The sequence below is a fragment of the Hyaena hyaena genome, unplaced genomic scaffold (genome assembly GCF_003009895.1).
Source record: "Hyaena hyaena isolate Hyena2069 unplaced genomic scaffold, ASM300989v1 scaffold_1090, whole genome shotgun sequence".
NCBI lineage: Eukaryota > Metazoa > Chordata > Mammalia > Carnivora > Hyaenidae > Hyaena > Hyaena hyaena.
In genome coordinates this window covers 565,406-580,479 of record NW_024081722.1, presented here as the reverse complement: position 1 = coordinate 580,479, position 15,074 = coordinate 565,406, and the positions used below count along the sequence as shown (strand labels likewise).

At 32.5% G+C, this 15,074-nt stretch overlaps 1 long non-coding RNA gene across 1 annotated transcript; it reads left to right on the top strand.

Annotated features, from left to right (window-relative positions):
- The first annotated feature begins 327 nt into the window (after positions 1 to 327).
- LOC120224018 lies at positions 328 to 14,828 on the top strand. The gene is made up of 3 exons (XR_005526446.1): positions 328 to 457; positions 13,553 to 13,702; positions 14,800 to 14,828. It is a non-coding gene; the product is annotated as an uncharacterized LOC120224018 (long non-coding RNA).
- Positions 14,829 to 15,074: the final 246 nt, after the last annotated feature.

Below are 15,074 nucleotides of genomic sequence, written 5' to 3'. Positions count from 1 at the left end.
ATTTTACTTGACATGCTTTGTATGCATATCTATCCACTTATCTATATCTACTCCCAGCCATTATTTTATTATTTTTGAGGCATTTCAAAGTAAGTTTAGATTACACTGAAAATTTCAGCTTATGTGCCATTAATTAATTTTTACTCTTCGTTTAAGTTTACTTCTAGGTAAAATTTACATGCAAGGAAATGCATAAATATTAAGTGTACCATTTGGTAAGCTTTAACAAATGAATGCCCCTATGCAAAGCAGAACCCTATCAAGGTATAGAACATTATCATTAACCCAAAACATTCTTTCATACTTCTTCCTTAAAATCAACAAAGGGTAGAGGTTCATGGGACAAAGTCCAGGAGAAAACGGACACAAGCTTCCAGGTGTCTTCTCCCAGTGAAGTGACATGGATGTGCTTAATTGTGTCAGCAATGATGTGACAATACCTGTGAAGTGTTGACAGGTAAGCTCACCAAAGCCTTGGTGCCTAGGAATTGTATTACAGAGCAATCATGAGGACATGAAATAGACATGAAAGCATGAAGCACCTGCATCACTGACCTCGGCTGTCCAGATTCCAGCCCTCCAGAGCAAACACATGCGTTCACCAAATAGCACATTGTAAGAATAAATTATTTAATCAGATTGTACCACATGGCTCAAGGTGTCAGACAAACGAAGATGCTCTTTTCAAGCAGAATACTCCAAGCTCATTTCCCAGAAGCCAACCAAAGGCTAATCCTGAAAACAGGCATTTGTAATGAATGTACAGGATCTGGGCATCCAGGCCTATAAATTAATCCTTTCCCACACATTTTCCCATTGGGTTGCTTTGGTCTTTCTCAAAAATGAAAGGACTAATATAAAGTATGGTGTTTTTCTGGATGTCATATACTATTTCTTTTTTTGTCTGTCCTAATGCCAGTACTATTTTGATTTCCAAATCTTTATTTTTTTTTTTTATTTTTTTTTTTATATTTTTTTTTTTTTTTTTTTTTTTTTCCAAAATTGCTTTGAGTATTATAGGACTTTGAATTTACATATAAATTTGAAATTCCCTTTGTAAATTTCTCCACATAGTCATTTTTAATGGTTTCTCTCTGCTTTGATTTCCTAACTTTTCATTCATTCCAAACATATTTTCTTTTATATTATTCAGCATAGTTCCTCTAAAATTTGTATGCTAATTCCAACATCTGGGTTATTTTGTATGCTAATTCCAACATCTGGGTTATCTTAGTGTCCATCTCTGCTGATTATCTTTTCTCTAAAGAATGAACACATATTATTTTTTCCTCATATTGTGAAGTAATTTAGGGTGCACATTGGAGATTGTAAATGTAATGTTTTAGAGATTATGGATTTCATAGTCTTCTGAAGTTTCCTCCCCCATTTAGTCTGCAATTTACTTAGTTGAAATCACACTGCAAAATCTGCCTTTGAATGGTAGCTTAGTTCTTGGCTGAGTTACTTCATTCTTAGAGAAATGCTTGAAGTCTATCACATAAAGTTTTTCTTCTAGAAACCTGGACATAGTTCATAACTTCAATTTGGGCGTCTTCTTTTCTTGCATTTTCTTATGCAATATGTGCTCCCACTAACTGGGAACTATGACTGTCTCAAACTCTTCCCTCTGGTCTGTCTTTCAAATTTGGAAGACTATGCATTTTCTTTCTTTTTTTAATGTTTATTTACTTATTTCGAGAAAGAGAGAGAGAGAGAGAGAGAGAAAGAGAGATCCCAAGCAGGCTCCATGCTGTCAGTTCAGAGCCCCATGCAGGTCTTAATCTCTCAAACCAACTAAGCCACCCAGACACCCCAATTTATCCATTTTCTATTGAAGTTTTGTTTTCTATTCATGCAACAGTCTTGAACTGTCTTGAGTCTAATAGCCAAAGTAAATGAGAGACTTTATTCACGTTTCATTCTTTCAAGTGTATAAACTACCTTCCAGAATCTGTCCATTTGGGATCTTTGGATAGTTTTTTTTTTTAATTTTCTCTTTTACATTTGATCCAGAGTTTATATTTTCATCTGTAATGGGTCATTTAGAGAGGAGCTAAGTTGGCCATTACCAGAAACAAAATCTCTTTTGTAATTTAGGATCATAGATGATTAATAATCTGTTTAAAAGCCTAAATTATTTTTTAGAAATAATTTCTGTAGATGTCTTAGAAGTGACATTGCATAATCTGTAATACTTAGATTTGAAATATATTCCAGGAAAACTTATTAAAAAATACTTCAATCATTCTTACATTCATTTGATGTCTAATCCCACCGAAATTCCCACTAAAATGGAAGTAAATGATTAAATTATGTAATCATTCATAAATGTAATTTCTTATTTACAATTAACCTAAAACATTTATGCATGTAAATGTGGCGATAGTCCATCCTCTGCCTTACTCATTAGCTAATCGAAGATTTTACCAACGGCTGGATATTAGACATGATGTAAGTAAAGAACAAATGTAATGAAAAAGTAAAAGTTGGATTAAGTAAAAGCCTACAGACCAACAGGGAAGAATTCCAGCCTTCTTACCACTGTTAGCTATCAGAATGCTAGAAGTCAGTTAGGTTAACACACAAGATCATATTTAAATCAGACCCATACAAATCAAAGATCTTACCTAATATCAAGATTTACTATTAATTCGAATGATACAAGCAATAAAATAGTTTAGACATTAAAAATCTTGGCAATAAAAATATCAGAAGTAACACTCCAAGTTCCTTTCCATTTGGTCCATTAATCCCAGGTGCAGAATAAATAAGACCACTAAATGAGATTCCACATAGAGGCTCATCCACATAGAGGTAACATTATAGTTATCAGAGATCTCCATATTTTGCCTCAAATACGTTATCCACGTGCCATCATACAGAGAGCAATGTGTCATAGACCCTTGGTTATTATTTACTCTAGATATTATTTACCTAGAAACATACTACCAAAGATATTTGGTATGATAATATTTCATAGTTAAGGTTTCTTACTCCTAGCAAATATCATTAGTCTGTTTACTCACAGTTAAGATTGATCAAGATATAGACCAGGTCATTTCCCTCTTTTCTTTCATTCTTTTGTAAAGTATGTCAAAAGACTGCAGGACTGCTGCTTTTATAATGTTTTCTCAATAAGTTGTCAAGAAGTCACATTTTCCATAGGGGAGCTACAAGTTCACAAACCCAACCTATGCCCATGACCTTTTAATCAGATAGAAAGAGATTTATCTTAAATATAAACGGAGGTTTCCAGATCATAAGATATTTAAGAAATGTCTCTACTGAAAGAGAGCAAGACCAAAACAATCAAAAATAAAAACTAAACTGAATATAAACAGAGGTAATCAAGGGGGTCAGAAAAAAAAGCTTAGAATAATAACCAGAGATAAATGGACATGTTTCACCTGAGAAAAAATGCCAGAATGTAATAATAATAAAAAAATACTCAGAAAATAAGAAACATTTATTAAAAGTAAAAACATTATTACTGTAATTAAAAGAAATCAATAGAAAACTTAGAAGATGAGGTGCCTGGGTGGTTCAGTTGGTTGTATCCAGCGTCACCTCGGGTCATGATCTTACACTTTGTGAGTTCAAGTCCCGTGTAAGGCTCTGTGCTGACAGCTCAGAGCCTGGAGCCTGCTTTGGATTCTCTGTCTCCTTCTCTATCTGCTCCTCCCCACTTGTGCTCTGTTTGTCTGTCTCTCAAAAATAAATAAACCCTATTTAAAAATTTAAAAAATAAAATGAAAAAAGAAAAATTAGAAGATAAGGTTTAGAAAATTATTCAAAAGGAAGAACAAAAAAATTGGGAAATATTACATCCATTTTCCACAAGCAACCCTGAAATTAAGAACGTAAGAAAAAGAAAGGTGATAATCAAATAATGAAATTACTTTAATTAGACATTAAATAAATTCTCCCTCTGTATTATAAATCACCCGGACAATAACAAAAATGAATGAAAAGAATGAATTACTATTGCATAAAAACTTTATATTAAGAAGTTACATAACTAAAAGATGTAATAATCTACACAAAGAAGGCATTAATGGGAGCACCTGGAAGGCTCAGTTGGTGGAGGATGCAATTCTTGTTCTTTGGGTCATGAGTTCAAGCCCTACATTGTGCCTGGAATTTACTTAAAAATATAACAAAGCAATATCAAATCTTTCTGTTAAATACCATGTTTATATAAAAACTCTCTAGATACATCCACGTCATCCAAATGGGACGATTTCATTCTTTTTTGTGTCTGAGTAATATTCCATTCTGTGTGTGTGTGTGTGTGTGTGTGTGTTTGTGTGTGTGTGTGTGTGTGTCTGTGTGTCTGTGGGTGTGCCATTTCTTTACCCATTCATCTATCAGTGGGTACCTTGACTGCTTCCATAATTTGGTTATGCTACAGTTAACATAGGGAGACATGTATCTTTTTGAATTAGTGTTTTCAGATTTTTTTTGGTTAATGCCAAGTGGTGGAATTATTGGATCATACAGTAGTTCCATTTTTAATTGTTTGAAGAACTTCCATACTGTTTTCCACAGTGACTACAGCAGTTTGCATTCCCACAAAAGATGCACAAAGGATCATTTTTCTGCACAGTCTCACCAACACCTGTTATTTCTTGTGTTTTGCATTTTAGCCATTCTGATAGGTGTGAGGTGATATCTCATTGTGGTTTTGATTTGCATTTCTTGATGATTAGTGTGGTTGAGCATCTTTTCATGTGTCTGTTGGACATCTGTATGTCTTCTTTGCAGAAATGTCTGTTCATATCTTCTGCTCATTTTAAAAATTGGATTATTTGGGCATTTTTGGTGTTGAGTTCTATAAATTCTTTATGTATTTTCTTTATATATTTTTGATACTAACTCCTTATCAGATATGTCATTTGAAAACATTTTCTCCCAATCAGTAGGTTGTCTTTTTGTTTTGTTGATTGTTTCCTTTGCTGTGCAGAAGTTTCTTAATTTGATGTAGTCCCAATGGCTGTTGTTTTTGTTTTTATTGTTTTCCCTGTTTTTGTTCCCTTTGCCCTAGGAGACATATCTAAAAAAATGTGCTAGAGCTAACGTCAAAGAAATTATAGCCTGTGTTCTCATCTAGGACTTTTGTGGTTTTAAGCATCACATTTAGCTCTTTAATACATAGCCTTAATATTAAAATGCCCATATTCTCATAATATTGACTAAACCAAATTGAAATAAAATTAGACAATCACAGTATTAGAAATTGGAAAGAATGTGCATGTGTGTGTGTGTGTGTGTGTGTGTGTGTGTGTGTGTGTCTTCCATCTCCATCTTGACTCATAGAGATGTGATTTAATTGTTCCCTCAAGTACAGGACTTTCTTTGTCACATTTTCTTTATCCACAGTTATCACACCACCCTATAGGTACCTATTTATGTCTATACCCTCCATAAGTTGTAAGCCCTTGGAAGGGTATATTGTTAATTATATACCCTTGTATATAATTATGTTTGTATCTGCCATGTGTACAAGATTACCTTTACTACAATGGGCCTGGATAAACAAAGAATGTGTAAATAAATGAATATAATGTTTTCTAATTAGGTTTGGCTCTAACTTATGTTTTTCAAAACAAAAATGGCATTATATTTGGAAGTTTAAAATATTATCTACAATAAAATATATATAATTAACTTTCCCTTCTGAACAGTGGAGTGAATTTATTTTTTTTTTGGAGTGAATTTATACAAGTATAAATACTTATAAAAGTAACAATAACGTGGGTAATTAAAATATCCAAAATCTTCTGTACAACTGACCATAAAATTATAAAAAATTAAAATTTCTCTTTTTCTTTTAAAAAGATTGCAAAGTGATCTTTCCTCTTCCCTCCCTAACAGAAAGAGAAAGAGATGATAGATTAAGATAGAGTGATGATGACGATAGATAAATAATAAATAGATAGAAAAAACAGAGCAAATTTAGGAAAGTTTGAAAGCACATTGCTTCTAATTTGTGTTCCATAGCTCCACTTGTTGCAACAGATCCACATTCTGATCTCATTCTTTCATTTTCACTGAGAAAATGAATTGATAGAGTGGAGACAGCCAATGAGCTGTTCAGGAAGACATATTATTAATTTTCTTAAATGAAGCTGCTAAAGCTAATAAGATCAATCATTTTATATAAAGTAACTTTACATTTTTTCTAAGTCATTAAAATTGTATCAAGAAAGAAAAATGGAATGGGATAAATTAATAGAACAAATACTGTTTGGGAGAAAGTGCTATAAAATGAATTTTATCTGATCTACATATGTAAGACTGGTACAAATCGGGTTCTCTGCTAGCAGATGCGGAGATGGAGTGTGATGTGCAAAAATTTTTTATAGAAACCAAATCTCGGGAAAGGAAGCAGGGCAAATTACTGAAAAAAATAGGCATATAATAAAATCATTCAAAAGCAAAATGAAGAAAATAATTTAAATTTTGAATTATAATAAAAATAAAATTTGACTTATTTCATTAATTCCATGTTATGCTCTTTTTGAAAGCTTATAGCTTTGAAATGAAACATCAAAATGTTTTTGTGAAAACCTAACTTAACTTAGTGTTAAGTATTAGCTAATTAATATACATTAATTAGTATTCACTCCAAAGAAATGCACTGTTTATAGCTTACACTAACCATTTACTAACATAATTTTAGTCATTATGATTAATAGCATGTAATTTAGTTGAGAGGATTAATAAATTATAAATCTATTTAAGTAGGCATTCCTTAATACATGTATCAAAAGTTAAATAGTTTTACTTTATATATGAAAATAATAAGTGGAATTGAATTCTCTCTCTATATGTGTATATATATAATTAGAATAGCAACAATTAAAAAAAACCTCTGAAAAACATTATAACATAATTAAACTTTTCAGTGTAAAAATAGAAGCTCAAACTTTTCAATTATGTTCGCAAATAATTTACTTCCTACACTGTGTCAGTGTTTTTACTTTAGGACCCGAGGGCTGTGACTAATTCTTGTTAATACATAAGAAGTGGCACACAAGAGACACCTTTAAACTCATTTTTGCATAAGTTATACTTTAGTTGGCTTGATTCCTTACACTTTGTTTTTCTTTTCCTGAAATCATGTCTTCCTTTGCTCTTGGGTTATTTCCAACTGTGTGCTGCAGCTGTTGGTTCAATTCACAACAAACAATTGATTACACAGATCATAGAACAAGTTAATCAGTCTGGGACTTTGGTAATGAAAAATAAAGCTTCAGCAAGTTAATATATCAGTCTTAAGTAGAGAAGATATCTAAAACTAATTAAACACTGGTCCCCGTGACAGTGATTTAAGCTCTACTCCTGAAACCTTTATATTCCTTAGAACCACAGCTTTCCTGATGGTAGTGTCAAATTACAATTTCATCTTTTGAATCGCTATAATTGATCAGTATGAGACAACTACCTTATAAGAACAAGTTTGAAATTTAAGTTTATAGAAAGTGCTAAAGATCATATAAGGATCCACATTACCTGACTCAATACTTTCCTCTGTCCTAAGATAGCTAATTTCTAATAAATAATTTCCTTGAGATGACAAGTTCTAAGAAACATTCAACTCAGTTGTAGGGAATGTTTGGGACCAGTTCTCTCTGTCATTATTATGAGGAAAAATTTTCTTAGAGAGCTCAAGTACATTTAGACTTCTGTAATACGTAACTCTCAGGAGAACTAGAGAGATAAATATTTAATTTTTCTTACAGTAGAGACAAACAAGAAAAAAAGAACATGGAAATTTGAGTTGAGTTAACTGGATTTGTGTCTGCTATGGGCAAAATTATTTCTACAACAAATTATTTGTTTTTAAGACACCTACACTTAAGTAATCTATACATACAAGACACCCAAAGTTAAAAATTCAGTTCAAACTAAACTTTGAAGTCAAGCTATGGAAAGTCTTTCAATATATTTTTTCTACTCTGATTTGGTTATTTTGATTTTCCCTCATAGATTTGATATTCTAATCTTCCTACAGAGAAAGCCAAATATTGGTCACTTTATAGTGTTTAAAATACATGGAGATAGTGAATATCTCAGAATAAATTTTAAATAATGAAGAATGGAATCTGATAAATCCCTTTATGAGTCAAAATATTTAACTCTGGTTATTCAACTGTGGTTAGAGTCAAGAAAATATGCTAACATGGCTGAAGTTTACGAACATTAGATTGGGGATTATGTTCCTATGTTAGGGTTTATGAGTAATAATTACCCATACTCCTCTGTCTCCTTTAAGTCCAGAATCAATTGGGAAATCAAACAGTGGGATCAAAGAGAATGATATCAAAGTATTTGTATTAATACCAATAAATACTGGATTGGGAATTATAGATTAGATATAGGTCATAGTCAAATATTCTTGTAATCTCCATAAATAAATAATTGAATTTTACACAGCCCAACCCAAAGAGATTTTATATCTAAAGACATGATACACTCAATTTAGAATTATTATCATGCATTCTTATCTTCTATTACTTGGAACAGAGAGGAAAATGGACTTCCAGACTTACCTTTAGAAGGGGCCAGAATATGGGGTGCAAATCTTATAGAAGTAATAACAGAGCAGATCCACCAGTTTTTCAGATGGAAGGACACAGAGAACAAAACAGAGAAAGAGCAAGAGAGAAGGAAAGATTTTCTAAATCTTAAGTAGAAAACATTTTCTTTCTTTGTGGCAGAGTGAGTAAGACAATGTACAGAATCATTCTTTCTATTACAGGCTTTGGGCCAGAAGACTAACCAAACTACATCAAAGAAAATAAAATTAGATAAGGCCAAGTTTCGACTGGCTAACACCAACAAACTTGACTGTCAAGAATTGTGTGAGTCACAGGCGACAGGATTCTGTACAGTAACTAATAAACTTCAATAGTGTTTGTGAAGAGAGGACTGCTTTCTTTGTAAACTCATAGGATACCAGTCAGGGTGTTAAGCAAATTCTTTCACTCTAACCAGCAAGGCCAAATATTATTGTCCCCTTGAAATAAAAGTTGTATATCACTTTTAGTAATATGTTGAAAACAAGAACACGTTTGAAATTAGGAAGTTGTAGTGACAGTGAAACCAGAAATGAAAATAGTATTCCCTAATAATCCCATTTTTAATGGGATTTTCCTGGGAGTTTTCCAGATAATTAAATTACCAACTTTCTCAGAACTTCTAGTTTTCTAGGAATTACACTTAGCTTACTGAAACTACAAATCTTAGAAATGTGAACTTTAGAACAGTGAAAATAATTTAAAAATGGAAGAAAAAAGTATAGAGTTTTCTCCCCCTTGGAAATCCTTTGGATATTAATGAAAGAATAGTTATTAGAACAAGAACCAGGATCAATCATGTCACATTCATCTAGTGACTGTCAATCTGCATTAAAGATGTCTCCAATATAGTTTGTTATCTTGAATGTTGACTCAGCATTTATATGTAGTCCTGATCCCAAATCAATTTTGTTAAAGCAGAATTGATTTTGGATTTGCCTTTATATAAAAGAAACATGAGATTAGTTTCAGTGAATAATCCTGCTTTTCCACATGTCATTCTGAGCTGAAGGCAGGTCTTTTATTTAAACCATGCCAAATCTTAAACTAGTCAATGTTTAATTTTTAAGGGTTTACTTTAACCAAAGTTGAAAATGAGTTTTTATTCTTTTCTCTTTTTAAAGGTATGTTTGTCTGGTTACATAATACCTAACAGCAAAAATTAGCTATGAAATTTCTCAGGCAAAGATTTAATTTATTTCAGCTTTCTTTTTTTCAACCTCTAATTCTCCATTCAGGATTATGCCTGAAGACATTCAGATTTACACTGTGCATTCAGTCCTACCATTCTTTAATATCCAAGTAACACAATGTACAAAGTTAAAATGATACATTGGAAGAAATGGAACATATGTAACAAAGACAATTAATAAAGCAGCAAAAAAGAATGAAAACATTAACTGAAAATTAGAAAAAGGGACTAAACAGAAAATTCACTAGAGAAATAGTAACTATAGCTAAAGTGTTGATCTCTTATTATGGGACAGAAGCTGTGCTAATCACTTAATCTGAATTGTCTCATGTAATCCTCAAATAAATTATTAGTAGTATTAGTAATAATACACGATACATTATTGATATCATCATCATTGTAAATCATAATAGAATAAATAATATGAATGTAAATATTTTTTGAGGATCCAAATTTGAAAAGAAACAGAAATATTTTAAAATAAGGTTTTATTTGCTGCCCACGACCAATTGACAAAACGCAAAAGTAATCAAACCTCATTTAGAGATAAATTTCACATAAGAGGAAAATATCCCTTCATAGTTATTGTTTCTGGAAATATGCAAATTTTTTGAAGTCTAATTTGAATAAGTTGTAAAAGATGGACAGAGAGTGTGTATATAACACTCATAAAATATTGCCAAAGCAAGGGACTATATTCGGAGGCAAAACATAGTATCCATGAAAAGCTGAGATATTTACATATTTTTAACATGAAAAATATGAAACTTGAGATATCCTCTACTCAGTAGAATCTTCCCTGAGCTTACCAGGAATGTCATTATCTATACTGAGAATATTTTATTGATTAAAAACATCATGATCTACAGAGAAGAGTCAATTACCCATAAAATGAAAGTTTGAGGAATATTGCTGCCAATTTTATAAAGAAATAATTAGACCATGTAATAGACCAATAAAATATATAGGGGCCTCTAATAAAAATTAGACCTCATTTGAAAAAAAGCACTTTTCAGAAGAATAGCTGTGACATAGTTTTAAAGATCTCTATGGCTAAGAAAATTCTTCAAGAACTTTACTATGTGCTAAGAATGATTATTTTTCTTAAATTTTTGATCAGAAATTAAATAAAACAATTATTATAAGTTATTTTCACTAAACATAGAGATTTTTAAAAAGAATTCAAGTTTTCAAAAATGATTTGTAGGAATATTATATAAGTACACTAGAACAATAAACAATCATTGACAACTAAAATTAATACGTTAAAATTTAATTTAATTATGTTTAATGCTTTCTTACCTACTGCCAGAAGTATCCTGGATTGGATGATTAGCTATGGCTATAGCTGTCATTTTACCCAATAATTGTGACATGCTCCTGTTAGTCTGGGGTAAATGAGACAGCAGTGCCGACGTATGCAATGTGTCATGAGGAGTACACAATGAACCTTTGTAAAATAATACAAATAACCATCATAGTTCTTTTACAAGTGTGTTTAAAAACATATTCACATATAAAGTAGTTACTGGATAACACTCTGTAAAACTCTTATTTTTGCTTTGAACCAACTTATTCTGTGAGAACTACTAATATCCATTGGTCAATAGAAAACACTAATTATCCATGCTTATAAATTAAAATAGATTATCCTAGAATTAGATTGAGGCCAGGTATGTTATATAAAAATAATAACTTGTACCTATAGGACATTTTGCAGTTTACACAATTTACTTTCACATTCTTTGATTTGATTCTCACAATTAGGAGGCAGAATATGTTTGATTCATCTTCCTTTAGAAAAAGGGAAATTGACATGGAGTTTAAAAGACTTAGTCAAGCTGGATTTTAGCTTAGGCCTTTTTCCAAATTCATTGGTTATGTCTTCACAACACAATAATTTCTCATTGTTCCCTTAACAGTTAAATAGAGGAAGTTTTCAGAATTTCTAACACATAAGTTATAGTCTTTGAGTTTGTGATTGATGGTTTGATCATGCAGGCAGTAATTTCCCATTAGAACATGGCTGGGTAAAACTGCAATTAAGATTCTTTTTCTAGTCTCTTGAGATCCCCTAGGTGTCTCATTTCGTTAGTATATTTACAACTACCTAAAACAGTTACAACAATGGAATTTTGAGAGTGATGTGTCACTGGGATCGACATAAAAATATGTTTTCAAAGCTTGACATTTATAACATAATTTCTTTGATGACATTGGCATTATATTTAGAAATAAATTAAAGAATGGCACAATTCTTGTTATCAAGACCAATTATTATTTTAGAATGCACTGTCCTTCATTTACCCTTTCTCCATAATTAGTAGGGAAACTTGAATTACACCTGCAGGGCCAGCCCAGCCACGGTCTGCAGGACCAATCTGATCATCTGCAGAAGAGATTTAGCAATTTTTCAACAATCTGGAACTTGATTTTAAAATATTATTTCTAGTATCATAATGCCTTGCTTATGATTTGCCTTGAATTTAATAATGGAGATCTCATTATGTGGTTTTCACTTCATTTGCCTGTTCTGGATCTAGAGTGGCTTCTGGGGCGCCTGTGTGGCTCATTCAGTTGAGTATCTGACTCTTGATTTTGGCTCAGGTCTTGATCTCACAGTTCGTGGGTTAGAGCCCGCATCGGGCTCCATGTTGAGTGTGGTGCCTGCATGATATTCTCTCTCTCTCTCTCTCTCTCTCTCCCTCCACTGCTTGTACATATGCTCTCTCTCTCCCAAAATAAATAAATAAACATTAAGAAAAATTTGCTGTTTCTGTTGGCTTTTCTCCTTTGTAATCTAAGTTTTCAGAATTCCCTTGATTATTCAAGTTGCCCTACGAGTGGGTTATATGAAGTTATATGAAGTTCTATCTTTATTCATATATAGGAATAGAACTGATATGTGCTGGTGTGAAGTATGTGCAATGTAAATCATTTAAATGATGTAGATAATGGCATCAGTCTACATTTCAGTGATGAGAGCAGTAAAATTGTTCATCATCTGACTTGCTGTCTTACATGGCAGGCATTGTTCTACGTGCTTCACACAGAGCAGATAGTTTAGTATTCACAGTAACCTGACAGAGATAAGTGCTATTATTCTGAACTTACAAAAAAGAAAATGGAGGTTAAGTATACCAGCAATGTTACATTTCTAATAAGTTGCAGGGCTGTGATTTGGAGCCAAGCAGTCTGATTCAGAGTCAATGAATCTCTTAATCCCTATTCCATATAAATTATAACTTGAAAGCAGCTATTTCTTTTCTCTGTAAAATTTTTCCTCTCAGTAAGGATTGACATTAGCACCCAGTACCGTGGAGTCTAGTTGTGCCTACCATGTTCTATAGGTCACCTTTCCTAGGTGATCTTCCTTCAATCAGATTATTAATTCGTTCTTTAATTTATTAATTTTTATCTTTCCCTAACTGAAACTTACAATTAATCAGATCTACAATCTTTTAAAAAAAATACTGCTAAGTTTACATTTATTATATGACATTAAAAGTGTCACACTCCCTCTATCATGACAACCTAAATTAAACATAATGAAACCATGTTATAAACAAATTAGAAACTAATTCCTGTATTCATTCCAATTCAGGTTTAAGTATAAATTATGACTCTTTCACCTTTATTTCTGTGTTTAGACAACGCTGTTCTATAAATTTATGGGTATATTCTATCCTATTACACATGGAATAACTTTTCTACCATCTTTTCTTTTTTTCTGGCTTCTATCATGACTACCTTGAATGATGATTTATGAACATTGAAGAAATCTACACCATGCATATAGAAGTCATGTTCTCTCGATAGCATATCACTGCAATCTATAATTATTCATTATGACACCTTCATTATCCAAAATGATGTCTGTGGAGAATGTTGTGCTATGGATACTCAACATCTCCAGTCAATTTTGAAGGTCAGTATCCTTTGTTTTTGATAGAACAGTTTATAATAAGTATTAGAAAGTTTACTAAACATAATTTTCTCTTTTTTGATAACTAAGAATCAATAATGGTAGTGTCTTATATTATCCATGATGCTATGTTGTGATATCTTCAGAGACATTGAATAGCTCTGTGGTCAGCTTTTCATTTCATTCAAAGCCTCTGGTAATTTGATCTCCTTTAACAGAGATTTCTCCTTGGGACTCATTGAGATGTCTTCTGCCTTGCTCAGCATTGTGGTTTAGTCTCTCCAGGTCAAGAACCCCAACTGCCTTAATAGGATTCATCTTTCATTTTTTCTTCTTTATTGTATTCTCTTTTCTTTTCACTAATTTATATGTCCTTCTGTACCAAACATGAATTTGATAAACTTTGGGTTTGTGTGTATAACTCAACATTTAATAAAACTAGAATGATGAATAGGTTGTGAAGAAGTTTCAGGACTATGTGCTATATAGAATTACCAAGTAGAGATTTGACTGCTTCCCCTGCTGCTGGTAGCTCTTCTCATTTTACTCCAAAGAGCAACCAACCCAATGGGCCACTGCCTTGATTTGGAAGCTTTCTTGTTCATGACTCCAAACTACTAGTTTTGCTCTATAAGTATGGAGACAGCATAGTGCAGTGGTTAGATCCATAAGCTCTGGAGGAAAGTTTTCTTGAAGTTGAAGCTCAATTTTCCCACTCATTATATGGCTTCAGAAAAATGTTATTTGTCTCCGTTTCCTAAGTCTGTAAACTGGAAATGATAATTAGGATAATGTTAGCTAGTTTATATTGTTGCTGGGTTTAAAACAGTTTAACCATGGTAAGGAGTTAGAATCATCAGAGCAATTAGAGACTATATAGGTATTACGGATTATTTATAGTTCCACATTCATTCCTCATTCTCCTTTGCTATATTCTTTCTGTCCTTCATCTAAACGTTTATAGAGTTACATTGGTGGACTCTTGGTTTTTATTTGTACACTCTTCCCTAGGAGACTGCATTAAGTCTGATGAGTTTAAATGCCATCTATGTATTTATGACTCTCAATATTATTTTTTTTTAATTTTTATTTATTTCTAGGAGAGAGAGAGAGACAGCGTGAGCAGGGGAGGGTCAGAGAGAGAGGGAGATAGAGACTCTGAAACAGGCTCCAGGCTCTGAGCTGGCAGTCAACACAGAGCCCGACGCGGGGCTCGAACCCACAAACCACGAGATCATGACCCAAGCGAAAGTCGGTCTCTTAACCGACTAAGCCACTCAGGCGCCCCCCCTTTTTTTCCCTCAATATTATTTTTAATACTTGGTAACACAGTTTATGGCAATTGTTATCTTTTGTCTGTTCAAGGATCCTCTTC